Raw genomic sequence first — 27,742 nt, 5'->3', positions numbered from 1 at the left:
GTAGCTCAGCCCAGGAGACAGCTGGCCCTGACAAGGCTCCGTTCCCAGCAGCCCTTCCATAGAAAGGGACACCTTCAGCTTGGTCCCTCCGAGAAGGAGGCTCCCAGGCAGGCCCCTGAGCCTGCTGGAGACTTGGCCTCCCGGGCTGCACCTCTGAGGCCTGACCGCTTGTCTAACAGAAGAGAAGTCGGCAGGACTGGGCCACAGCACAGTCACGTTCACGGGCCCCAGAGGGCAGCTGCTGTGAGTGCATTTGGGTCCATCAAGTCCCCACAGACCACTCCTCTGTTGAGAGTGGCTGCCATCCTGTAATAGCAGCAGTTTCAACAGGGAACAAGGATGACCATGTTTTAACATGTCCCTGTGGAGCGCAGTGACAGGGCTGAGGCTGAGCTGTTGTGCACATCGCCCTTTCCTTCTGCGTCCACTGCTGTGCTCACACGGCACACCTGCAGCTGGTGGGAAGGACAGCAGGACTGGGCAGCCTGGGCGCAGGTGCCCTCTGGCCTGGCTGCTGAGGGCACGTGGGGTCTGCAGCTGCCCTGAACGTCAGAGTCCCCAGGGTCTGCAAGCGTCTGCCACGGTCACCTGCATCGTGCTTCGCAGCACCATGGCCGTGAGGCTGAGGACAGGACGTTCCAGAGTGAGTCCAGGAGGAAGCTGTGCTCAGCGACAGATGCTGCTGGTCAGGAAGGGCACTTGGGCGGAAGCCATCGTAGCCCCGTGGTCAGTGCAGCCGACGTTCTCAGACACGCCCCTTCCCGTGGTTGGACACGCCTGTTACCTGGGGCTGCAGCCTCCACATGGGTGACTCTGAGACTGTGCTCATGGGCGCTCCCTGCCCAGGTGAGCCCACCTGTGGCACGAGCCTGTGTGACTGTCACATGAGAACCCAGAGTGGAACCTCCCGAGTCATGAAAGGGTACAGAATCACCCCAGGATAATCCAAGTGCTCACAACGTCAGCCATCTGACAATGGGCCATCTGTGCAAGGTCCAGGTGGTCACTCAGGGCACGACTGCTGACCAGACGTGATCAGCACTGGGTAACTGTCTGCTGCGCCAGGTCCTGGGGAACCAAGCGCCTTGTACAAGACTGCGGGGCGCTGTCGCCGACTCCACAGCATCAACAGGTGCACGTCAGGCAGCCCTCAGTGCCAGGCGAGAGCGGAGACTTGGTTTTCCCCAGACTGAGTTCTCCCCTGACCTGTCCATCATGTGGAAAGCCCAGAGGTAGCACGTGGCTCCCAGCAGAGCTCCCTCTGTGACAAGTTGGGCCAAAGCACTGGGGTCCAGCATGTTCAGCCCTGCATGGGTTACTGTGGGCTCTGAGCTTGGTTCTGATGTCCACCACCTGCACACAAGGTGGGCAGTTCAGACCTCTGTCCCCTGACCTCCTGCAGACAGGCGTTCTGAGCAGACAGTGTGTGACCCGGGAGGCTGGTGACTCAATGGGGGGAGCAGAGAGCAAGACACCAGAGGAGGGAGACGGCTCAGGATGATGTCCGGTGGTGTGCTGGGCAGGAGGGTTTGTAGGGCACAGGTAGTCTGTCCTGCAGGATTCATGCAAGGAGTCAAATGTCCATGAAGCAGGCTTGCAGAGGGAGAGGGAGAAGGGGAAGACCAGTCTGCCATGGTTTCTCTGTTGTTTGGGCTGCGGTGGTTTCTGTGGGATTGGGTGGTGGGGGCGGTCAGTGTTGTTGGTGGTGTCAGTGCTGGTGTAGGTGGCAGTGGTGGTGCCGACAGTGCTGGTTGGATATCCATGGTGGTGCTGGTGCTGATGGTGCTGGTGTTGGTGCTTCTGCTGGAGAGGCTGGTGCTGGGTCTCTGTGAGTCTTCTCCTCCTGGTGGTGACTCTTTCAGATAGGTGGCTGGCTGCTGTGTCCCAGGCATTGCTGGGACTCGCGATGCCCTGTGGCAAGCACAGATGACAGGCCACCCGTATAAGGGAGGCCCAGAAGGACCAGTCAACACGTATGGACGCTATCACAAGGCGAGAATGACCGTGTGTGCAGAACCAGAATATTAAATCCTGGCGGCAGGAGGGAGAGCTCGGGAGGGCTACTGTAAGTTGCAGGCCGAGAAAGGGCCTTCTGGAGGGCACAGTCAAGCCAGAGCTGGGACAGAGAGCTGGAGGCGTCCTGAATGACACCTGGGCAGCGGGAGCTGAGGCTCAGCCCGGCATGTTCCGGAAGGACAGTGTTGTCCAATGGAAAGATGATGCCCACTGTGGAACCGTGAGTTTTCCAGCAGCCCCATTAGAAATGTGTGTGGGGGGGGGAACAGGTGATGTGGTCTCCCTTGTGGTGGCAGAGCCACCCAGCAGATGGAAGAGAACAGGACCCTGTGTGCCTCCGAGGGTGGCCGTCTGCAAGGACACAGGCATCCTACTTACCAGCATGCCACAATAGGCCACCTCACCGAGCACTAGGTGTGGACGCACCAGTGAGCCAGTTCCCCTCCTTATCCCACACCCTGTGTTGACATCGCTGGGCGCCCTCTTCTCTGGCACGTCTGAAAGAATCAGCTTCAAGGGTCCTGTTGCCCCGCAGGCTGCAGGCCACCATGGTGGACAGCACAGAGCCGGGATAGGAGCTGGGGGGCCGGGGTAGGAGCTGGGGGGCCGGGTGGTGCCCAGGTCGGCTTGGGGTTCTGCGGGCTGGTCTCCTGGGCCGTAGCCGGGAACCTCCCCTGGGCCCTGGGAAGTCCCACTGGATGTCTGCAGGCTGTCCCTCCCTATTCCCGTGAAGGTTCAGCAGACTGCTGAGCATGTCTTTTGCCCAAATCAGCCTTAAGTGACAAATGGGCCAGAGGCAGGCCGGGGTTCCCGTGCCTGTGCCACCACCCCTCCAACAAACCTGGTGACAGGGAACACCCATGGGGCGTCCCCAGGGAAGAGTCCCAGGAGGTCTGCTTCTGAGCAGAGGTGGAGGGCAGGCGAGAAGATGGAGCTCGTGGTGGGGGGAGGCACAGACGCTGTCGACGTCCCAGCAGCTGGACAAGTGGGGGGACTTGACCCACAGATCCAGGGCCTGAGGGAGGCAGTATGATGGGCAGGAGGGTTTGTGGGACACGGGTAGAGCATCCTGCTGGCCTGGAGTGCTGCTGCAGACTTCTGCAGGATGGGTGACGTCTGTAAACTCGCCCTGGGGCTCAGTCGGGCCAAGCATTCAGAGCCATCCAACATTCCTGGAAATTCACCAAAATGGGTTTTTTCACCCCCTGACCTTTCCCCAGGAGAAGCTGACTATACGCCCCCAGCCTGCAGCCTGCCGTGCCTGCTTGGTTTATAGACCTGTTCCCCCTCCTGTAATGCCCAGGAGTGACCTTTCAGTTCTCTCAATCGTTTGCTTCTTACAGAACAGTCTCCCCTCGGAGGTCACTGCCGCTGTTGCCCTGTAAAAGTAAGTTCCCGGGACCTGGTAGAAGGCAGGTACCGACAGGTGGCACAGGAGCTGGGCACACACACCCCTTCTCCCTTGTGGTGGCAGAGCCACTTAGCAGACGGAAGAGCACAGGGCCCTGTGTGCCCCCGTGGATGGCGGTCTGCAAGGACACATCCCCTCAGAGGGTGGCAGACCCCCACCGCCCTGTGCAGCTGGGAGCAGTGCACCCCTCTGTTCCGCTCCGCCCCTCACCTTGCCCTCCTCTGTCCCCCGGTTCCCTCCTCCTCTCCCCTCCCCTCTTGGTCAGGAGGCTGTCTGTCCTAGCCAAGCTACTGGGTGACGCAGGGTCGGAATCACCATGGCCTCCTGGTCCCCCCGTGGGGAGAGCAGGGTTCCATCCCTCCACCTGCGGCCCCACCCAGCCCTGGGAGAAGGGCCAGGCAGGAGACTGGAGGCAGGGGACACCCCTGAGAGCCCGCCCAGTGCTCCTCCATCGCCTCCTCTCCTGGAGGAGACCTAAAAGCTCAGTAAAGGGGACTCCAGGTGTGCCCAGCTGCCACCCCCATCACGAGGTTCCCATACAGAAACAGGGCGGGAAAGGAAGCGGACATTTGGCCTCTGAGCTGCTCCCGTCATGCAGAACTAGGTTTCCTGAGCCGTGAGGAGGAGCCGTTCCCTGGGGCCCAGCGGACACGGAATCCTTCTCCCACCGCCAGAGTCCTCGAGTCCTGGAGGTGCCTCCCGGGCTCCGGCGGCCATGGAAATCACTGCTTTGTTCTTCCTCAGAGTCTGGAGAGGCCTGGTGTAAGAGCGCTCTTCTCCCTTGATTGCACAGAACCTGATAAGGAAACCTCCGCCTCTGCCTTCACGCTGCGTGCAAATCGCTGAAATCTGTAAACCTGGATAGATTTGGAAAATCATACGCTGCTTTGAAAGGGGAACATAAATGAATCTTTGTATTTGAAGTTTTGTCATTTAACAAATGCATTGTTATCCATTATCCCTTCAACACTTAACAAACAACTCCTAATGAAATGCAGAGGGGCCCAACTGGAAGGGCTTTTTTCTCTTTCTTTCTTTCAAAAACAGCTATTTCCTTGCAGGTAGTAATTTTGTTTTAAGAAGAGCGATGTTTAGCACCAGGCTTTTTAATAAAATATGTGCGAGAGAATAATTCTTCTAAAGCATTCTGTATCTACAAAAATCCATATGTGGGAGAACTGGAATTATTCTCTAATAGATTTTATTACATAGCAGTTAAGAATTTTTCTAAAAGACATTTAATCAAAGCCATCAATTTACGGTAACGAAGTCTGGGAGAGAAAGGAACTGATTGAAAGCTGGTGTGGTCCCTGTTTGGAGGGTCCTGTGTCTGTTGCTCTGGTGATGGGTTCTTCTGGAAGGAGGAGCGTCTTAGGCTGCAGGTGGCTCAGGATCCTCCCGTTTCTGCATGAGTATGTTACAGACCAGGTGAACTGGCCTCTGTGCCCCGGTCCGTCTTCCTGGACACCTGCTCCCTCTGCACTGGGGAAACTGAGGCTGAAAGAGACCTATCCACAAAGAGCTCTGCCCCAAGTGGAGGAGGAGGCCCAGGCAGGGACAAAAGTCACCAGGGGACCCTGTTGAGAAAATCCACCTGCCTCAACAGGAGGGCCAGAGGGAGGGCAGTGTGTTCGCCTGTTCCTCTGCAAGCTGACTGTAGAGTCTCACAGCCCTGTGTAGGGGTCTGGAACTCCAGATGAGCAGGACCGGACCCAGAACCCAGCTCAGGAACCAGGGAGACACTCAAAACCTGCCTCTGCCTCATAGGCACGGTAGTGAGAGTCACCAGAGGAAGTGTGGGGAGGAGTCCAGAAATGACCATGGAGGCCACCCTCATCCCTGGAGGTCACCAGGGCCTCCCTGACGAGGTGCATTCGAGCTACGGGTATCCAGGGACTGACCAGTGTGAAAGGAGGCTGAGGGCATGGAAGATTGCAGAGGAGGGCACAGCTGGGCAGAGGCTGAGGAGACATGGCCATTTAAGAAATGGAGAGAAGGCCAGGGCATCAGGTGCAGCTGGCAGGAGATAGGGAGAGGGGAAGGTGGCCCAGGGGCTGCACTGTGCAAGGGAAAGTTCCTCAAGGCTCCCCAGGGGTGGTGACAGTTTGCAGATCACAGAAAGGCTGAGCTGAGTGCTGAACCCACAGACCTGTGCTTCCCCATGGATCCCCAACTGAAGGGGACCTCGTAGCCTTCACTCCAACCCGAGAGCATCTGAGGATTCCACCTTCATTCACTTTTCAGATAACATTTCATGGAGAAGACCCCCCCATCAAGTGCGCCTTCCCGAGTCCTGACAAGGGACAGCTGGGTAGGTGAGGCCCGGGCCCCTCAGCGCTGGTGCTGGCAGGGCGTCCTCGGGTGTGGGTGGCCTGCTCGGGTACTGGGCAGTGGTGGTACTTTCTGGACATGAGTCGGCTTTGGCTTCTGTGTGGCCTGATGCCAGTTGGGAGGCCCCTGGCAGTCTGGGGCGCTGCTGCAACCCCCTCCGCGCCTCTGGTTGGCAGGGTTCCCCCCTTGCTGGGGGAGAGTGCTGGGCCCTGCAGTCTGCTCTGGGACGTTGGTCTGGGTGGTAACCAGCTCTCGGCACCTGCGGGGACAGGCACACACACGGTCCCCATCCCGTCACTCCACCGGTCACTCTGCGCCTGAACCTCTGTGGGCAGCTGTTTGGATCTGGGTTTTCTGTTCCGTCTTTCCCGAGCTCTCGCCTTGTCTGTCCCTGTTGGGTTCCTGGGGGGCAGGTGGGTCTGTCCCTGGGTGTGGGTCCTTCAGGGCCCTCTCTGTTTGAGGGTGTCTTTCCTGCTCCCCCCTTTTATATGCAGTTGATCTTTATAGAACCTTATCTCACTAACCTGTTGAAATCTGAGCTCGTCCTCCCTGCTTTCTATTTCAGGGCTTGCTCAAGGAATGGCAGCCACACCACAGACTGCTCAGAGACCTGTGCACCCCATAAATATGTAGGGATATTACGTTATTCAAAAAACTTTTAAAATGTTGGGGGGGGATAGAAAAGGTGACTCCCCCGATTTGATAATTATACTCCATATTTATTATCGAATTGTCATTCTGTGGCCCCTAGGTATATATAATTAAAACAGTAATAAAAAATTAAACATTGACACTGAGGATAGAGGCAGCCACCGGTGGGAGCAGGTTGGGTGAGCACAGGGACCTGGGACCTGGAGGATGATTGACGCGCCAGTCAGCATCACCAATGGTTGACAGGATGTGCAGACATTCTGCCCTGAATGGCCACAGCTGGCCTCCCGACCCTCCCTGCCCGTCAATCCACCCATATTTTAATAAGCAGTGGGCCAGCAGACGCAGGGCCCAGCACTGGTCACGCCTGTGAAAGGTTCAGTCCAAGAGCTGCTGTGCTTTTTTTTTAATCCATTCTTGCTCTGAAAACATTGAATTTGGAGACAATTTCTCGGGAGTGATGGGGTGAGGCTCTGGCCCATCATGCTGTGCGGGTGGGCCTCCTAGGGTCTGGGAGGACACCCCAGGACCTAGAAGCCACTGTCCTCTGTGACAGGGGTCACCTGGAGTTCAGTCCCAGGTTCGGGACTCTTGGTGAGCTCCCAGGAGTGGAGGAAGCCTGCACCATGGCCTGGAGCAGCAGGAGACGAGTGCTAGCAGTGACCTCCAGGAGCGGCGTCTCTGGGCCGCACGGCATGGGCCAGGGGCCTAGCCCCCCACGAAGGAGTTGCATCACCTGGGCCCTCAGAGCTGCCTGCTCGGTGCTCGGGACCTCCCCCCACAGCTGCCTGGTTGCTCCCGGGCCACTGGCTGTTGGAGCTGTGGCTGCCACTTGCCCTCACATCAGGATCACACGCAGGGTCGCCTGGTGTGGGACACATGCCTCAAGCAGGAGGATCCCCGCTGCAGGCCAGCCTGGGAAATTCAGCAAGACCCCGCCTCAAAACAGAACACAGAGGTGGCGGGGATGTGGCTCCGTGGCAGACACCCTGGCTCCCTCCCCAGCACCAACAAGACAATCGTGAGGACCTCGGTGGTGCGCAGGCCCTGGCTAGCCCACCCCTCTCTCCACCACGCCCTTCACCCCTCCAAGCCTCCGTGTCCCTCGTGCCTTCTGCTCTGGGCACGTCGAGGACTCAGTGGCTGTGCTGGAGGCCGTGAGCCTCAGCAAGGGGCGGCTGGCACTTTCTTCCTCAGAAACAGCCTCCTTCCCCAGTCCCAGGAGCGTGGTTTTGGCACGGTCAGGGTACACATGGTGGTTCATGGGCCGCCCCAGATGTGACGGAGCGCCTGGGTCCCTGAGGTCACACAGTGAGGAGGTAGCCCGGCCAGCACTGGGACCTTGGTCTCTGGACTGACCCAGCCACAGGCTGCCATCAAGCCACCTGCCGTCCTGTGGGGACAGGAATGAGAGGCACGTTCTCAAGCCCTCTCCCCAGCCCCTTGGGGAGCACTGGCCTGAGGCGAGGTTTGGGGGGCTGAGGGTGGAACCTGAGCATCCGGCCCGAGCCAGATATCCCCAGGGGAGTCTGGAGCCCCAGGTCCTGTAAACCTCCTCTGCTCGTGCTCAGATAGTGGGTGACAGTGTCTGCCCAGGGTTGGAGAGGGTCCAGGAGCCGTCACGCTCAGAGGGTGCCAGGCACGGCCTAGATGTCGCCGCGCACTCCACTGGGCCATTATAACTATTAGCATTAGCGCTATGATGGCTCTCATCACTATGGCAACCCACCAGTGCAAGGACACTCCCACTCGGGAACTGCAGGGCGTCCTCAGAGAAGGGGACGGGGTGGCCCAGCTGACCAGCACCGCAGGGCTGCAGCCGGGGCATGTGTGTCGGTGACCTGTTTACGTCACTGCGGTTTGTCAGAACACGGAACTACTACAGGCTGTGCCTGGAATGGAAGCTAAGCTTTGGCTGGGCTATCCAGAGCTCATCAGGGAGGGCTGCGCCAGGGCCGCTTGGGCATGGTAATCACAAGTGACGAAGTCATCACTAGCACCGGCACTCGGCCTGCAGAGTGGACTCAGATGTACTTGGGGGCAGAGCCCACAGTACTTGCTCATTAAAATTCTGCACTGTGCAGGTGGTGAGAGGTCCAGGCTGGCCACTCTGCTGCCAGCGCCTGCCTGGCCCGACTCTGGCCTCAGCCCAGGAGGCTTACCTCGAGGCACTCGGGGACCATGTGTGAGTCGGGTGGGAAGCAGAAGGAAACAGATGCTGTGCTTTGGGATTCGTGTTCCTTCCTCCTGGACCTGGGGAGGAAAGATGCAGGAAGCTCAGGCACTGCCTACCATCAAATGTGTCCTTGTAGAAGGAGGCAGTCTGATGGTGTCCCTTGGCACGAGGCGGAGGCCTCTCCTAAATCCTGTTCCCTTAAAACCCTGGCCAGGCTTCTCTTCTGAAATCCTGAATGAGCTCAGGGCAGCTTCTGCTCTGGGACACCAGGCCCCGAGGTGACCCTGGAGCACCCCTGGAGACTCTCCGTGGGGCAGGAAACGAACACTCCTGATGTTGGAAGTTCTGGGTTCTCAGCCCTCTCTGCAGCGCTGGGCTGAGACATCTTCCAGAGGCAGCGCCACCCCCTGACCACTAGGAGTGGCCCCGATTCTGCAGATACTTAATGGTCTCCAGCCCTCTCCCCTTAGGACCTATGTGTACCTTTCAGAGGCCTCGACAGGCCACGCCCACTTCTGCCCTGTGCTAGCGCAGAACCAGGGGTGGCACCGTAGCCCACCTGCTTGCTGCCCCCTGGTGCCCGAGCTCCGTGGTCCGACAGCAATGGTCCCTGAGGCCTGCTCCCAGTGTGGGTCAGGTGCTACCTGCCAGCTGCTGCACAGAAGAGCAGTCCTGAGCTGTCAGGGAGGAGAGCTCAGGAGAGCAAGGGGGCGTCGGGACCCACTTAGAGGGGGCCAGAATTCCTGGCACTCACCTGGCCACCAGGGCCCTGTTAGCAGTGGCCGCACAATTGAGTGACGCAGTCACAGGAGGCCAGGGGCAGTGGTTGCTGAATCTTAAGCCCTTTGAGCACATGTCACTCCACAGCCCCGAGATGCGTCCCCAGCTGCCCACAGAGCCATGTGAGGCTCCGGGCACACAGAGCAGCGTGTTCTGGAGGCTGGGGTGTGCGTGAATCAGAGGACGCCAGCTGCCACAGAGCACTGGTTGTCAGAGCTGGCACCTCCCCTGCCGGGCCGTTGTCACCTCAGGGAACCTCACGGGGTGGACTGCGGGACTCAACTAATGAGACTTTTCTCTTCTTTCCAGGTAAGTGATTTGCTGCTCAGCTGGACACGTGGGTCCTTGTACCTGCCTGGTGTGCCTCCCAGATGGTGTCCCGGCTCCCCTGAGGATGCCTGAGGAGGACCCATGTGAAGTAAGAGGCCCTGGGGAGCGCGTCGGGGGCCCTGGTGGGACATCGGTCAGTCTTCCCAGCCTGGGGTGGCATTGCTTCACCTATCTTGGTGCGACTTGTGCCAGTGGAGGGGGACCGTGTGGCGGGGAAGGGACAGTGGGTGTGCTGTACCCACCTATGCCAGCGTCGGGAGCCAGGAGACCACCTGGCGGCTCCACAGGCCCCGTGAGGGGCAGCGCAGCACCCCCCTGAACTCCCAGGCCTGTCTCCCTGCAGGGTCCTCCTGCCTCTCAGCACCTGCCCTGTGTGGTCTTTGTCCTTGAGGGTAGCAGGCGGCCTCCGCGCCCTGCCCTCTGCCCTCGGGAGTCTGCCCTCCCTCCCCAAGGCTGTCTGAGACGGTTTCTTACCAGGCCAAGGTGGTTCTTTTGGTTTGTGGCAGTGAGGTCAAAGGTGATTTGGGTTAAAGGAAAACATGTAGAACGCATAGTTGGAGATTCTCATCAGCTTGTGGAAGAGATGGTGGACACGTCACCACTCCTGTGCCTCTGCGGTTAGGAAGCCCCCTCTGTGCTCACAGAGGCGAGACCCTACCCGTGGCGCTTGCCTAGCGTGACTGTCACGCTCTGAGCTTGCATGCAGCTTGAGCTCCTCGCTTTCTCTATCTCCTTTGGAGAAGCAGCCCAGGGCGCAGGGTCAGGCATCAGGATCGGGAGCAAGTGTGTGCCAGATGTTGGGATGGCCCAACGCCCGCCAGCCTCTGGTCACGGAGGGACACAGTCGTGTCCGAGGCCGTTGTCATGGGGACTTCAGTGATGCACACCTGGAACTGGGGGCTCTGCCCGGGGCTCAGGACAACTGCCCCTCTGGGGCACCGGCCGGCTCTGGTGACCACCTGCTTCTGCCGGGCCTATGCCAGCAGGCCCAGGGGTGGGCATGATCTTCTGCTTCATCCGGGAGGTGCGTTTGTTCTCAGGTGACCAGGGCTTCTGCCTTTGGACCCTGTGTGTCTGGCTCGCCCTGGAGGAGAGAGATCCGCCGTGAGCTGGTCATCCAAGAGTGCCCGGGTCCTGGCCTGTTTGCTGTGCAGATCCCCCTCACTGGCTCTCTGCTTGTGCTTGCCTGGGGTGTGCTGTGCCTCCCACCGACTTCTCTGGACTGGGAGGACCTGGCTTGTGTCCTGGCGAGGGATCGCGATGCCTGTGCTGGGAACGGGGACCTCACTACTTGCAGGTGTCGGGGGGCCGGGGGGAGGTGTTCCGTCCAGGGCCTTGGGCTCCGTGCCCCAGGCAGCATCCTGTAAGTGTCACTCGCAGGGGCAGGACCAGGCCAGGGCTGGACCACGTGGGGGTTGGTGCCCAAGCTCCCAGGATGCCTGTCCCTCTGTTGCAGAGGCTGGCTCCAGGCAGCAGGGCCCTTTCACAAAGGGGCCCAGTTATATATTTAAACCTTACACCTGGCACTTCTCCATGGCCCCAGAGACGCCTCACTCCTCTAAATGATGCTCAAGGCTGAAACAGATTTGTTGGTGGGTTATCTCTGGTGACATCTGGGCCTCCTTGCCTCAGCTCTCAGCCAGGTGGATGGGGACCTGGGGACACTGGGCAACACAGGGGCATTTTGGTTGTCAAGTCCAGGCGGTGCCTCAGCTCACTGTGCTTGTCAGTCAAAGACACCAGTGGCCCAGTGCCCCATGGTGCAGCTTCTAGCAAAGCCTGGTCCTCCCCAAGGACCAGAGGGTGACTGAGGGGCCTGGGTCACGTTGTGACGGATACCTCTGCAAGTGTGGACACCAATGAGCGTGGACAGTAGGTGGACGGTGAGCATGAGGGGTGGAGCGGAGAGCGCTCGCGGCCCTCATTCACCAGCTCCTTCAGCCCCTACCCCACGGGTGCCTGGGGTTCTGCCTTCACTTTGCAGATGGGGAAACTGAGGCCCAGACAGGTTGGGCAGCTGCCCAAGACCCCAGCCTGGCACAACCAGTCTGCTTCACTCTCCTGTGCTCTTCACCCTCACAGGAGTGGGGCTACCAGGAGGGGACGGGGGCAGAGGCAGCCCTAGTGCACACACTCCTGCCCCCCACCCCGGGTGCTCGGAGAACCAGGCCCCGGCCCCTCCTCAGACAGCGGGCTCACCCGGGGCAGGCCCACCGTGCAGGCTGCGGCACAGTGCCCATGCTCTGTGCAGATCTGACTGGCGGCCTAATTGGTATCAGAAGCACAATTATGTTGATTGCTCCCACGTCTCTGGGTGGTGACACCCCCTTGATCTCGTCAGCGGCGGTGAGAACAGGCTGCAGCTCAGACCCGTGCGGTGTGCGCGTCTCCGCTCCTCCCCGAGGGCTTGATTTGGAAGTGTCTGATTTAATGGGGAAAGAGATGAAACCACAAAGGCAGCCCCTGCCCTGCGTGGGGAGGCCCCCTCCCTGTTCCCGACTCCCTCCTTGACATCTTGTTAAGATGCAGGCTCCAGGCTATTTCTCTTGTGGAAATCCTTTCTAAATCCACATCTGCTGTGCCCACATCGCAGAAGGGAGGCTGGGACGTGAGGCCTGTGGGGCAGGTTCCATTCAGGGAGGGTCGCTCCACGGTGGAGCAAGGTGGTGGCTGCAGAGAGCTAGATGCAGACAAGAGTGGGAAGGTGCAGAGCTGTGGCCAGCCACAGCACTGACCAGGCACTGACCAGGCTGCCCACAGCTGCATCACAAAGAACCCCAAACTCTGAAAAGCGTCAACTGTAACTGCTCCTCCAGGCGTGAGCCGAGGCTTCCAGGTAGCACATGATCAGCAGAAATGGGGTGCAAAATCCAGGCAGCGGGCAGCCCCGAGGGACCGCCTTTCCATCTGCTTCCAGGGTCCCCAGGAGAGAAGCTAGCACTGGGGCCGGGAGCCTGGCACTCAGCTTTGGGCTGTGACAGTGAGGGTCACATGTGCCTGTCATCTGCTGTGCCTCCCCGTGGTGCCCGTGTGGGGGTGGGTGTGTGCTGGGAGTCCCAGGGGACCGTTTCTGTTCTCTGCAAGGCTGATACTTGACATCATGCCTAGCATACAGTAGGTGCTCAATAAGTGCTGCTGGGAAAAGGAAGAGGGTGAGAAGGGGCAGAGAGTCTCCTTCACAAGAAGCTGGGGTCTGCGCGTTGTAGGGAAACCCCATCCTCACACCTCCATGTGTTCAGGCAATAGATGGTTCCAGGCACAGCCAGGCCCACACATGTCCCCATCTGTGCTAAGTCGTCCCGACTAGTAAACATGGGAAATTCTTGTGCTAGGTTGAGAAAGAGACTCGGTCTGTAGACCACTGCCCAGCCCGTCAGAGCCTAGAGAGGGCATCGGGACTCGGAGTTGGGATTGGAGAGGTGTCATCACAGCCTCGTGGCGCAGGCACCCGCCATGGGGGCCTGAGGACCACGTGCTCCGTCAGGACTCTGAACATGAATACCGGCAGAACTCAGGGGCGCTACGTGGGCGTCACACATCACGTGGCTTATCCAGCAGCACAGTCTGACTCCTGGAGCCACGCGAGTCTGTCCCAACCTCAGGAGGCAGAGGGCGCACACTCCTGGGCAGGCCGCGCCTCAGCCTGGTGCGTATAGCAGGACTGTGGGAGTCAATGCCCTGGGCGTGGCCATGGGTGCCAGTCTTACCACAGAGCTGGGCTCCGCGGCCACCGGCATTCCGAGGAACAAGCCGCTGTGTCTGTATTCTTGTTTTCCTTTCTCCCTTAAAAAGAGATGAAACCCCATTTTACTAACATGAGATTCAGGCTGAATTGTATCCGATACACATTCACACGACACCTAGTGGGGGCAGGTGGCTCTGACGTGCCACAAACATGACTCGGGAGAGAGGACCCGGCAGTCCTCTCTAGCACGGGGGCTACCTGGATGCTGTGGTCGCAGCTGCTGGCAAAGCCTCCTGTGGGTCCCGAGTAGGTCCCTGGTTGGGCTCCGCTCTCCCCACTGCCCCTGGATGGGAACTGGGGTGGAAATGGTCCCCAGAGGAGCCTGGACCCTGTGGCCAGGAGCCTGAGTGCTCGGAAGCTTCAGGAAAAGAGCAGAAGGGCTCGACTCGGGCAGACGCTGTGGACGCGCTGGCCCTGCAGGCCGCCCTGCCCCAGGCTTCAGGGGGACACGTGTCGAGAGTCTGGAGTATTTTGCTTTCCCAGTGAGCTGGCAGCGTGTTGTGTGTGGGTTTGGGATGAATGTGTTTCTTGAGTCGGATGAAACAACTAAAAATAAACACAGGCGCGCACACAGACACTTACCAACATACGCATTTTCTCCAAAGGTGATTCTTCCAAAAGCCAGACAAGCTTTTGGTACCACATTTAATTAGGAGGTCGTGGAGCAGGCAGAGCCATCTTGATGGTAATAACTGGCTTCAGACGACGTGGTGATAAATCAGCTCACTCCACACCCGCTGCGCAGTAGATTCCGTGTATTTTTAATTCTTGTTTAAAGCCAGGAATCCAAGTGGAGATGGAGGGTTTCCAGTGAGCGCCAGGCTGAGGGGAGACCAGCCCCCCGCGCGGACAGCACCCAGGCGTGGGCTGCACGGGCCCAGGAGGTGGCAGGAGGGGGTGGGAGGCCACTGCCCTGGCTCAGGGCTGCCATCCAGCAGGGAGGTGGCCTGGACACGGAGCACTGTGGCCACTAGCTGGCGGCCACCAGACTCACAGTGCAGAGAAGGGAGCGTGGTTTGTACTGGGAGACTTGGTGGCCCGTGTGGCATCTGCACCAGCCTCTAGTCCTGCTGGGACAGTATCGGGCAGCATGCACTGTGGGGCTGCTCTCCAGGAGGGGCCAGCTGGGCCAGTTGCAGTGAGCAGATGGGAATGGTGGCCTTGTGGACCCAGACAGTCGTCCACTAGGCTGCCCTTGGCTGGCACAGAGGACTGTACTCTATCAGGATGATGGTAACTCGCACCTGCAGCCCAAGGAGGGCTTCCAGCTTGGTTGGCACGTGGCTTGGGGTGGGGAGAGCTGGGTTCCACTCCCCACTCCTCCCCCACAGCATTGGCTTCTGAGCTCTTTCTCAGGACAGGGGCCTCTCGCCCAGCACCTGCACCCCCTGCTGCTGGCTCATGCCCACCTCCTGCACCGGAACAGGGGCCACCCCTCGGGCCCACCTTTGGAGGAGGGAGGGCCTCACCCACTCACCCACACCCTGGCCGGCAGTGGGCTGAGGCACAGGAAGTGTGAGGTCAGAGCCTACTTGGCAGCAGGAAGGCCAGCTGTGTGGGTCCTCTGCAAAGACCAGGGTGCACGGGGTTCATGGACACAACATGGTCTCTGAGCAGTGCCTACGTGGACTTTGGCCCTCCAAACCCTCACCAGCCAGGTCACAGGAACTGTGATTCCCAGAGAGTGCCCTGGGAGGCCTAGTGGCAGGTGGCTTGCAAGCTGCAGGAGGCCCTGGTGCTGGGGAGGTCCTGGAAGTGGAGGAGAGGCTGAAATGCAAGGCTGCTGAGGCCCCATGGACAGGTGGGCAGCGGGTGGGACTGAAGCCCGGGAAGGACGTAGCTCCCATCCCCAGTGTGAGAAGCAGGCGGCCCCTCCCGCAGCTGGTCCCCTGGGTGCTGTGGATCACCTGGAGGAGCCCGGGGAGGCAGGAGCAGAGAGGGGAAGGGGCGGGGACTTTCCATACGGCAGAGGTTCTCATTAGGCTCAATTGTCGACTTTCCCCACGGCTGGGTCCGCGTCCTCTGGAAGTCATCATCGGTGTCAGCTGCGACTATATTCAGCATGCGGAGTTGGCCCATTGAAGCCCGTAGACCTGCCGGGGCTTTTCAGTGTGGTGTTATTCATTAAAGTTGTTTGAAAATCTGATCAAAACAAGCTTCAACCCAGAAATTTAGTGATTTGAAATGCACCAGCGCCTACATTTTGTGATGTGCCCTTTGAGTCGCGCCTGGGAAAGGATGGACCAGAATTGGGCACGTGCCATGCCACTGGAGGGCTGTGGCTCTGTTCCGAGGTTCCCGTGTGTCCTGGAGGAGTCCCACCCTGGGACAGGGGAGTTAGTGGATCTGGAGGTGTCCTGCCCCACCCTCTGGCTTCCATCAAAGAGGCCATGGGAACTTTTGTGAACTGAGTGTCGCTTTGCCAGCTAAGCCCACAACTCCCTGTGAAGGAGACTCGTCCTGCATGGAAGGCCACCGCTGCCTGCCATCTGAAGAGTGGCCGTGAGCGCCGGGAGCTGGTGGCCACCCTCCGCCCTGTTGCTCCCCATTTTAGTGTGAGTGTCCACAGCGGGGTTGTTTGGGGGTCTCGTGCATGATGAAGGTAGCGCACAGGCGCATCCTGAGGGACCTCAGGGGAGGTGGAATGCACCAGTAGCCCGGATGTGTCACCAGTGGAGCAGAAAGTGAGCTCCATGGGCGGCCACCTACCCCTGTACCTGCTGGAACCTGTGCAGTGTGACCACCAGGACCTAGAAATCCACGGCCGAATGGCTGGCCCGAAGGACACTGAGGTTTTCTTGTATTTCTCCAGACTTCCTCTGATTTTATGGTCTGCTCTGTGATTCTCTTGTCCCTTTCACTGAAATGGAGAATTCTCCCGGAAACCCAGCCACTCAGCCAGGGCCATGAAAGTAGGTGCCCTCCCTGCTGCCAGGCCGGGTTCCCGGGGGTTCCATTAGGATGATTGGGGCTGCTCAGAAGTATGCTCATGATCATAAAACTAGTCTGTGCTTGCGGCAACTGTAGCTGTTTTATAGACAGAGAAAGAAGGACAAGAGAAGGTACCAGAGCCTGGCAAGGGTCCGGCAGACACTGGGAAGCTCGGAGCATCTGCATCAGGAATGGACGGTCCCTGGGAGACGGAGCCATCCTGGCCACCCTCCTTCCTCTGCCCTCAGTGCTGACCTCCTGCCCTGAGGACAATGACTATACTGGAGAATAAATATCTGGGAACTCCCTACATTCCTGGGGAGATAGTTACAGAGAGACTCTGTCCTGAGCACGGTGACGCCCCAGCAGGTCTGAACCACCAGAGCCCCGCATCTCACTGTTGCAAAGGTGATGACCAAGACCCTTGTCGTAGGTGAGGTCTCTGTCTCTTGAGGACCATAGTAATAAATCGGGGCCAGGCTCCTGTCCTGCAGTCAGGAAGCTGGCCACCTGGTAGATTGGCCTGCAGAGGTGGCCATTGTAACCAACACCTGGGTTTCCTGTTCCCTCACCTGAGGCATTACCTGGGCCATGCCTGGGTGTTCACAGGTGTGCACGTCCCTATGCTCCTCACAGAGGATGCCCCAGGAGTTTTGTAGCCAGGCCTGCAAAGGGGCCCCCAGTGTGGGAGAAAATGAGCCCTGGACATCTAAACTGACCTTCCCCGAGCCATCTGCCCCACCTGTGGTAAGCCTCACGCTGCCTGAGGGCTGCGAGAACAGAGGCTGGAGGAGAGTCTGCTAAAGCTTCTGGTGCGGAAGCCCCGTGCACACCGGGGCCCAGCTCCCCAAGGCAGGTGCGTGCAGACTGAAGGTAGCTCAAGAGAGACGCGCGAGGGAGGAGGCATTGCAGGAGCAATCGCTTAGACATGTTCCGACGCTGGCTTCTGAAGATTCACCATCAGCCCAGGCCACAGTTGCGGGACACTGCTCTGGATGTGCAGCCAGCGAGCTGGGCAGGGGGCTTCAAGGGGTCGTTGGCGACAGGAGCTCCCTCGCTGCAGGCGCAGCCCAGCCTCGCTCTCCTGGAAGCCATGGCCGTGCCCATGGGGCGAGGATTCCTGAAGAAGGGCTTCTCGGTGGCTGGCTTGGAGGGGAGTGTTTTGTTTGGATCTGTTTTGGCAAATTGCAGATCCAGTCCATCAAAATCAATTTTTTAATGACAGGATCAGAAAACCTGGGAGTTTTCCTTCTTTTCCATTTGTAAAGGATACATGCCCTCCAGTTACAAAGTCCCCTGCAGAAGCCACCCCGCCTGTCAGCATGGCCACCTTTGAAGCCGAGGACACTGGCCCCGTGTGGCACTTCTCCTGTGGCACTTCTCCTGGCCGGGGCACCGCTTCCTGGAGCTGGTCCGAGCTCTCGCTCTCCTTTCTGCCAGGCCCTCACCCTGTGACTGCACGGGAAGGGAGCAGCATGGGTCTGTGGGTGACCAGCCGAGGGTGGAAGGCGTGGCGCTGTCCTGGGAAACCATCTCTGCCCGCAGTAGCCCTCCACAGCCAGGGAGGCTGGGCTGAGGAGCTCTGCAGGCTCATCCTGTCCCAACGCCACACAGCCCTGCAGGACACGCCTTGCCGTCCTCCCCGATCCACGGGGAGGAAGCCGAGACAGGCAGGACAAGGTGGCCCCAGGAGCTCACTGCCCAGGGTGAGCCCGGCTGGGCCCGAGGCCCAGGCGTTCTGCACACAATGCGGACCTTCCACACTGTCCTGTCTCTGAAACTCAACCGGTTGTCCTTCCTCTTGAAACAATTTGACAACCATAGCCTGTGCGCCAGCGCAGTCACAACAGGCTGCAGTTGCTGGGCCGCACCCCCTGGGAAGCAGGAGGCCCATCCTGCTCATCCCCAGGCCACTCCAGGCTCACGGTCCAGCACTGGATCTCCACTGTCCTTGGCCTCATCACTGGGCGATGAAAGGGCCACGTATTTCCTGGGCCTCAAGTTGGCAGGTAATATATGGACGTGACCCTCCACAGTGGAGTTGAATTGAGAGCCAGAGATTTATTTTGCTTTGGGAAATACAGATGGAATTTCAGCCCAAATATTCATTATCAGGAGCACAGCTCTGGAACTATGGTCAGGAGGGTCCTGAGGGTCATAAATCTATTTTCCTGAGTGGTGACAAGGGGACGCTGGCAGCAGCATGGGGAAGCGGGAGGGCTCAGAGCCTCTGGAAGTGGGCAGGGCAGGTGGGTCTTCACCACCCACAGCCTCAGCCATGGGCTAGGAGCCAGTGGGCACAGCTGGCCCCTCTCTGGAGTCAGGATGCCCACTCTCCTAGTTTCTGCCAAAGCGTCCACTCGTGATCATGTTGAGAGGAAGGGGAACCTGGGGTCTTGTTGCTGAGGACAAAGCAATTTCACGTCCCATGGGGCAAACGGCAGGTAGGCTCGAAAGTCTCCAGGGGGCCCAGGGCCGTGCAGGCCCCTGTGCCCTGCCCCTCAGGAGTCCCCTGTCACTCACCCTGGGAACCCTGGTGAGCTCAGGTGGGTCCAGAGGGCTTGGAGGGACACTGCTATCCCAGAAGACTACATGTGACCCAGGAGCACATGGCTGGTGAGCACTGTCCAGAGCAGACAGAGGAAAAGACCCCGTACCCCATAGTGGCCAGAGAGGGCAGGAGGCCTTCCCTTCCCGTCTGAGCTATGCAGGCTGTCGGTCAGGAGCTGAGCCCAGGCGTCTGTCCTTCATAAAGGTAGACTTGAGTGTGGGGAACATCAGGTTGAAGGTCACACTGCAGGGAAATCCCTGGGGCTGGATTCTGCGCTGAGCGCTGCCACAGTCCTCCCAGTGTGGACGCTGCCCTTCTTTAACGAGGACCTGAGGCGGACCAGTCACCAGTACAGACGACGGAGTTGCCCCTGGTAGTTTCATTCTTGATAGAATCTCTTCTCGGCCTCCCCAGCCCTGCGCACTGCTGCCTCCGCCTGGCTGTTCCCACAAGCTGTCCTTCTGCCCTTCCCATCTGATGTCCCTCCAGTGGCTCCCGGGCCACCTCCAGGGCCCCTCCAGCCCTGGCCAGCCAGGCTCCAGCACCCGCCACAGGAGTCGGGGCTCAACGCTCCAGGCAACCTGCCACGCCAGGCCAGAGTGGGACATGATTCCCCCTGTCACCCCGGCGCTGTGCAGGGGTCTGTCCCCAGAGACGAAGCAAAACAGGGCAGCACCCAGATCTGCACATGCGAACAGGAGGGACCCGTGAGCATCCATCCCCTCCTCGGCCTGTGTCCACCACCCTGTGTGTCACTAGTAACAGACCTGGACCAGCACGCTCGTCAAGGGCACGCCAGGAGCTCCGTGCTCTCTGTCAGACATGACCAGACAGGATGGCAGCCTCTGCTTTACAGACGGGGAAACTGAGGCCCGGCTGGACCACGCATCTCAGGCAGTCTGGTGGCAGGCTCTGGGTCGTGCTACCTTCACACTGCGACCTAAAGCCTGTGTCCATGAGTCACAGCATGACAGACAGCAGTGCACAGGGTGGTCGGCGGAAAGCTCAGCAATGAGCTATTTTAAAGGAGAACACGAGACCCAGGGTAGCCGGGTGAGCACAGTGACTCAGGGCTGCTGCGCCAACCTGGGTGAAATGGCCCCGCGGGGAGGCTTCACTGAGGTAGCAGGTGGGCCCGTTCCCAAGTCAGAGCATGGCTCCACCCTGCCAGCACCTTTGAGGAGGCTGGAGTCGCCGTCCATGGGCTCCTCATGCTGGAGATGGGGCCCTCCCCGTCCAGAGCCTCCTGGTGGGGATGCGCACCCTCCAGCTCCCCCGAGCAGAGGCTGTGCTTGTAACGCGGAATGCACACATGCAGAAAAAGGCACTGAGTGCACAGTGGGGGTCTGCAGAGACAGCTGCCCGAGTGGCCAGGACACGGAGCCCACCACCAAGACTGGCCCCGGCCCCTCCCCGGGGAGCCAGTCTCTGAACTCTGACCTCCGTTAGTCTGCTGGTGTTGAACTTCAGGCAGATTCTTGCTAACTGGCTTCTTGAGCCCGACATGTTCTGTGGCCCGTGCACTGCCACGTGGCTGCAGGTGGTCATTGTGTATGGAAACCACCACTGCCTGCTGCTGGACACTGGGGGACTGTGCAGGGTCCCGCTGTTGGCTGCAGTGAGAGTCTTGGACGTGTATTTTGGTAACCATGAGTCTCTGGCGGTGGAGACATGGGGGCCTGGCGCAGGGTGTGTTCAGCTGCGGTGGAAACTGCTGGACAGGGCTGCACAGCCACCCGGCTTACAGTCCCGCAGAGCGATGGCTTCGCGTTGGGGTCCTGCCTCCCTCCCGACCTTGGGATTTGGCAAGTGGCTTAGCCCCGTGGCTGGCGAGGACATTGTACTTGCTGTGGAGAGGAGCCCCGGGGAGCATACCTGCTCAGGACAGGGCACACGGTCCCCTCGCGGCTGCATCTCGTTAGCCATGCGCCGCTGGCTTCGTGGTTTTCATCCTGAACATGCTGTGGGTCCAGGACGGAGCTGGAGCCACCAGTCACCTGAGGGTGCACCTGTTCCCAATTCCTTCCTCTGCAGATGCACTCACAGCCCCAAACCAGCCCAGGGCGGGCCTCCTGTGCACGGGCCTCCCTGCGATGAGGCCATCACTGCCACGGCCTCCCCACAGGAGAGGCCTCTGAACAGGACAGCATTGGCCAAGCTTCCTGACCCTTCTCAGGTGCCACTCCACCATCTCCAAGTAAATACAGCCTTCAGGGACCTAAGGCACTTTCCAGAAGCCAGGAACGTTCCTGCAGTGGTGGTCATGGTTTCCGTGCCAGGGGACGTCAACATGCGTGCCCCGGGCAGACCCGCTCTACTGAGCCTCTTCTTTAGGAATTACTCTGCCGGTGGCCTGTGTCCCAACCCAGCTGGGCTCAGTCTCCCATCTTCAGAGTGGGGTGATGGTAGTGCCTGGCTCAGTGTACAGCGCCAGCCTAGCTTGTGCGGGGCCCTGCCTTTGACCCGCGGCTCTGCACGCACGCGCAGGTGCCTGAAAGACTGCTGCAGGAGCTGCTGCGGGGAGCCCAGGCACAGTGAGCATCCGGGCTGCAGAACCATGGCACTGGGCCCAGTCCCAGGTCCACCCGGCACTGTGTGGCCTTGGGAAAGTTCCTGGGCCTTTCTGTGCCTCAGCGCCCTCACCTGTAAAGTGGGGGTGACCCTAGCGCCCACCTCCTGCAGCGGCGGGGCCATCCTGCGTGTCTGAATGCTGGCCGCACAGGGTTGGCCGCTCCTTCCTGGCAGCGGGGTGCAGAGCTCAGCATCTGGCCTACGTGTTCTTCTGAGCAGCCCTGTGAGGGCGATGCTCGTCCTGCCTCCCTCTCCGGGTCGGGAATGGAGCCAGCCAAGGGCACGCGCCCCAGGCCTCCCTGGCCGCAGACCTGAAGGCCCGAGGAGTCCCTGCAAGGCCGAGAGCAGCGTTGCTGTGGGAGCTCCCAGACCCGGTGGGAAATGGGAGGCTAGTCACAGACGGGCGGGGGGAGGGTGGCAGGCGTCCTCTCTGCTTGCTAGGCAGGGACAGTCTCAGCTGTGGGCGGCTGTGTTGGGGCCTCCTGGCCACAAAGGGATGTGCCCTCTACCAGGAGGAAACTGGGACCCTGCGCTCTGGTCGGCTCTGTCCAGCAGGAGACCTGCAGGGCGCTGCCTTCCTCCACCCTCACCCACTAGACAGGGCAGGGCTTCTGTCTCCTCCTTGGTAGGATCTGTGACGTGGCAGACACGAGGCCCCAGTGTGTGGCTCTGTGTGTCCTGCAGGGCCAGCACATCCCAGCAGGGCCTCGTGGGTCAGAGCACTGAAGTGACTCTGCACCGAGGCTGAGCAGCTGGCCTGTCACTCGCTGGCTTGAGGGCCTCGTGGTTGAGTGCCAGCAAACTTTCTGAGCCTGGGGACCAACCACCACCCAGCCCAGTCTTCCCCCCAGAGCCTTGCTTGGTACAAGGGAGACCGAGGCACAGAAAATCACAGTCCACACACCATAGGGTCAGCAGGATTTGAACCCAGGAGGGCCTTGCTCCCAAGCCCGACTCATAGCCACACCCTGTCTGTTGGGCCCAGCTGAAGGGGTAGATCCCACACTGTGCCACGCTGACCTGTCCCTGCCCCATCCCCGAGCCTCAGGCTCATCCTGTGGAAGGTGAAGACCAGCTGGTACATTCCCACCCGTTGGGGGAGGGGGGGCAGGAGGTGGCTTGCTCTGTGGCAAGGGTCTCATGGGGACTTGGGCTCTTGCCATGTCTTACCCGTACCCCCAGCCTCTGCCCTCCATGGTCCTCAGGAGCCCAGTGTGGCTGTCACCTGACCTCCTTCCTCTGTAAGCAACGTCACCTCTGCTGAGTGGTGGACAGAGGTAAGAGGGAGCCGGCCAGCCATCGGGGCCAGCCTTCCCCCCAGCCCCGCCCCTGCCACCACTGAGAAGGGTCCCAGATGGACCCGCTGTCCATCAACTCTGCAATGTGAAGAAGGCCTGCGCGCCGTTTCTGACACTGAGTGTCGCATTCATTAAAGTTTAATTTGATCTCTTTTAATATCACATTAAATGAGTCCATCTTGGAATGGAACGGCACCGGGTGACATAAATCTGCCATGCGCACAGAGACTTCGTTATATTAGCTGTTATTTAACTTGGTAAAAGGTAATTTGTTTTTATTAATTGATTCATTTCCCCCTTCAGTTAGGAGAGCTGCTGGCCGCGGGCCACGTGCAGCGGTGCCACCCTCCCACGCAGCCGGCTGTGGTGCTGCCCTGTGGCCTTATGGTCTGCCACAGCACTGCCCGACTCTCCCCCTGGACAGTGGCAGGCACCCCTGGCTGGCTGATGGCCGGGTCCTACCACCAGGAGGGGCTGGGCTCAGGCACGTGCACACTCAGGACCCAGCTGAAGGGGTAGATCCCACACTGGTGCTTACCAAGTGCCCTGGAGTGCCCCAAGCCACACCGCGCCTCCTGGGCCAGCCATGTATAGACGGCCTAGTGCAGCTGGCTGGCCTCGTCCATCCAACCTCCACCCACCTCACAGACAGGCCTCAGTTTCCTCCTCTGTGCCCCTTCAGAAGGTGGCCTCGGATCGCAGCCTGTGTCCTCCAGTCAGTCCATGTTGGGTTGGGGAGTGTTGGGAGAGTGTGGTGACCCCAGCCTGTCTGCTGTGCAGAGAGCAGTCCCCTGCCCACCGCAGAGGCTCTTCTTGCCGTTCCCTTGCCTCTGCCACCCTTGCCCACGGTGCCCACTGTAAACCTCCCTCGAGAGGCCCACCAGGCAGGAGCGGGAAACTCCCGTGATAAACACCAGGGCAGCCACAGCTGGGACTCAGGGCTGCAGAGAAAATGGGCCTCAGGGTCTCCTCACAGTCCACCCAGATGGCTGGTGGGTGGGTGCCGGGCACTGCCCGTGTCTGTCTAATGCCTGGAGAAGGGACACTGCTATTGCTTGTGGGGCAATCATGGGTGGCTTTGCTCCTGTCACCCAGAACTAGGGCGTCCCTGTCACCAGAAGGTCCACGTCTACTCCCAGTGGAATTGTGTGCCAGATTTTTCTTGACTAAACCAGTGGACCTGGGAGTGGCTGACCCTGAGACAGATTCCTAGTGAGAACAGCTGTGGTGGGCGTCTTCCAGAATAAAGCTGACCCCTCGGCCTGCATTACCCAGGTGAAGGGGTGTCCCCTGCCACGTGGCTGGGACACGGCGGCTCTGTGGAGCTGCGTCCCTGTTCAGCAGCCCTCCAGAGGCACAGCTCACTTCTGCTCTGCTAATGCGGAGCGTGTGCCGGCTGCCGTTCCCACGCACATGTCACCCCATTGTGGTTGGGACAAATTGTTTTCCACGGTCTTCATGATGACACAGTGTGTAGTGCTTTAAACTCTTTTCAAAGCCTCCTTGTATCATTATGCCATTTAATCCAACTAATTGAACTTGAACTGGAACAAAGGAAAACACTGATAAATTAAATATGTGCCTTTTACGGGGACAGGAGGACCAGGGGCAGCTGAGTGGCGGTTGCTGGTGGGGGTCTGCTTCAAGCATGAGGGAATGGGTGACCAAATGGCCTCCCCTCCTGCCTGCCTCCAGGACGTACATGAAAATTTCTAAAAAAAAATTTTTAAAGAATAGGAAGGAAAGTGGATTTGTATTTATGTGAAATTCTTAAGAGGAAACCCCTGTTCGTTGTTCTCTGTGCAAATGTAGAGAAGGCCTGCTCACCCTTCCTCCCAGAAACCATACTTGCGAGAGTCTTATAATAAAATGTCCTTATGAGAACATGGGGGATAGGAGCTCATGGACACACACACACACACACACGTATGTGCTCTTGTGTGTTCGTGCACAGACATGCCCGCAGAGGTTCCCATGAGCGGGCACAGGGAGCGCTGGGTCCACACGGCCTCCTTGGCAGTTCCTGTGCTGTAAGGACTCACTTCATCTCGGACATGAGTGGTGCCTGGGAAGTGGTGGCCCTGTGGCTGGCGCGTCTGCAGGGGAACATAGCAGGCCAGGCTGGGACCCTGCAGAGGAGGGAGCCAGGTGGCCACAGCGGGCCCAGGAGAGCAAGCGTGGAGGATCCCACTTTAAAATACACAGGAATCCGGAGCCAGTTTTGCAGGAGCTCTTTTCCCTACAAAGTAGGGCAACACTCCAGAAGTCGGTCTTTGCCTTAAAAGGGAAAAGCTCGTAGCAGCAGGCAGCAGGCTGGGACCTGCCTGTGGCCTCCATCTCCCTCCCTGAGCCTCAGGAATGTCCCTGGCCATGCAGGCCACAGCAGCAGCAGCTCGCCAGGGGGAAGAGCAAGCCCAGGACCTGGTCCATGCAGTGACCTGCAGGGGTGGGCCGGGCTTCCCCCTCAGTCATGTTGGAGCTGTCACCCAGGGCTTCTTAGCACCATCATGAAAGTGGCATGGAACTCCCTGGAACTTCCCAGAACAAGGAGCCCACCATTCTGCTTCTGGCGTAGGCCGCTGGGCTAGAAGAACATGGCTATGGAAGGCAGGCACACTTCCCCAGAATGCCTCCCTGCAGGGGTGCGTTCAGAAAGGAGTCCACCGAATGCACCGCTTTCAAAGGGGGCATGTAAAAACTGATGAGATCCAACCGAGCCCCAACTCAGTCAATAGCATCGGTGCCGGAGTCGGGTAATGAGCGCTCCGTGGGACCGCACTGACACGGGAGGAAGCTGGGCGAGACACTCAGGAACTCGCTGCATGGATTTTGCAGCCTCTGTGAGTCTTAAACGGCTTTCGAAATTACAACTTTTAAGAGACGCAATCTGAAGATTGTTCTCTCACTCATTAGACGGCTGGCACCTGCACAGACACCTTCCCTTGGCTGTACACTCCACCTTCTGAGAGGGAAGAAACCATAACCTCATGCACAGAAGCAGTTCCCCTCAGCTCTCGCACCTCCTGACCCCCAGATCTCCCCTACACACAGCCCTTCCCTCTGATGGAAACGTCCTCGGGCACGGAAACCCGAGGCTGGCTTCACACCAGCTGCACATCACCATTCCCAGGCCCGTCATTTTCTGAAGGAAGCACCATTGTTTAAAACCCAAGTGGCCTTTGCTGTACTTCGCAGGAGATTCCTGCTGCGTCCCAAGCCCAACTGCTCGTCCTTCCCTGTGTGATTCAGCTCAGCTGGGAGGTTCTGGTGACTGGAGGCCGTGCAGAGGGAGGTTTGGATGGGAATCAGGCTGCTGCTGTCTGTGGAGTCTGGATTACCAGCCAGAGACCTGCCCAGGAGAGGCTGGGTGCACCTTCCTCTGCCCAGTCCTGGGGTCTGCAGGGCACAGCTCTGGGTGGGTCCCATCACTCCGCAGCCCACAGACCTGCCTGGGAGGCTTGGCTCTCACGGCCTTCTGCAGGCACCTCTGAGAGACCCCAAGAACACCACAGGGGATCTGTGAGGTTCTCAGGTGTACCTGTGGCCCAGGGGTGGTCTCACCAGGAACTCCTCAGCCAAACCCTCCACCTGCAGTGGCCAAGGGCCGGTTTGACACTGAGGGGGCGAGGGAAGCAGGGACTTACCGTTGTCTGCTATGTGGTCAGCGCTGGGCTGTGTCTCCAGGCTCTCTGCTACTGACCATTATGGTCTTGTCGGTTGGCTGCTATGACAAAGAAGCCCTGGGGTGCCACATGCTTCTCATGTGACAGGCTCTGCAGGTGTCCCTTGCTCATCCTCCTTCAGAGACCACATCTCCCCCTTTCTCAGGTCCCCACTCAGCTGGGGAGGAGGCAGAGATCAAGAGGGAGCCCCCTCACCTCCTGACCACTGTGCCAGGAGAGGCCTACATCCCGGCCTCACCACGTAGGCAGGAGGTACCTTGGAGAGGGCTGATCCGGGTGGCCCCACAGTGGGCAGTACAGTCCTTGGTGGGCAGGGAACTGGCTTTGCACAAACCTAGCGCTAAAACCACCTTCACCAAGAGGAAACCAAGTGTGCAAGAAGTGAGCTGTCTGCACACATGGAGCCCGTCAGAGGGGACCTGGGCCAGGTTCTCCACAGTCCCACAGTCCCCATGTGTCCCCGGCCCCTCTCCTGCCTGATGGTCACCACCCACGTGGCTCTGTCTACTGAACCAGACCCAGCCGGACCCCAGAGCGTTCTTGCTCTTCTCTTGGTAGGAAGAAACCACCTCTGGGCACACACAGCGCCCGGCACCCGGAGAGCCTCACTGTGAGCACAAGCAGTCAGAGCACTGTTACCGCAGGAGCCCGAGGTCAGCTCCCTGGGGGTCCCCTGGGGGCCGACCGCCCATCTCTGTGCCAGACACCCCACCAGAGCCGAGGCTTCTCCTCCAATGGTGGACTCCGTTTTTAAAAAGTTTGAATGAGGCCACGTCCTCCTTGGTCTTCCGGTTTGGCGGCCGGGGCCAGGTGATTTGTTCCGTGATCCTGGGATGTGAATGATGGAGTGCGGATTCGGTTTCATTATTGTCGTTGTCATATTTCAGAACTCCCTAAATATAGCTTTATTTTTTTAATCCTACCGCCTTACGTCAAGATAAAAAGGTTTCTGTCAAAATCAAATGACATGTCAATTTTAATGAGCAACTGAAAAATTAACAAGTGTAACGTTCTAATCTAATTATGTTCTTTCAGAAAGCTCTCTGGAAGTTGACTCAGGTTTGCTCTGTCAGCCTCTCTGCCACCAAGGCAGCGGTGACAGCCCATCGGAGATGCTCTGCAACATTCCTGGGCCTCAGACGGGGCTCCACTGGCCTCTGGGGCACTGCTGCCCCTTTGGGATCCCGGGCTAATGTAAAAACGTCAGGAATGACAACAGTCAGAGAATAGAACAGGGCTGTGCCCCACTGAGCTCTCAGAGAGGACAG

At 59.2% G+C, this 27,742-nt stretch overlaps 1 protein-coding gene across 1 annotated transcript in view; it reads left to right on the top strand.

Annotated features, from left to right (window-relative positions):
• Positions 1–9,674: 9,674 nt before the first annotated feature.
• The window catches only part of Cdh4 (cadherin 4), a 251,233-nt gene continuing 233,165 nt past the window's right edge, over positions 9,675–27,742 (top strand). Inside the window, exon 1 of the mRNA XM_048810714.1 lies at positions 9,675–9,783. The gene's annotated coding sequence lies outside the window, so the exon portion shown is untranslated. The remainder of the gene's footprint in view (positions 9,784–27,742) is intronic.

This window comes from Marmota marmota, unplaced genomic scaffold (assembly GCF_001458135.2).
Source record: "Marmota marmota marmota unplaced genomic scaffold, marMar, whole genome shotgun sequence".
Lineage (NCBI taxonomy): Eukaryota > Metazoa > Chordata > Mammalia > Rodentia > Sciuridae > Marmota > Marmota marmota.
Note: the sequence above shows the minus strand (reverse complement) of the source record. Positions and strands in the feature narration are given on the sequence as shown.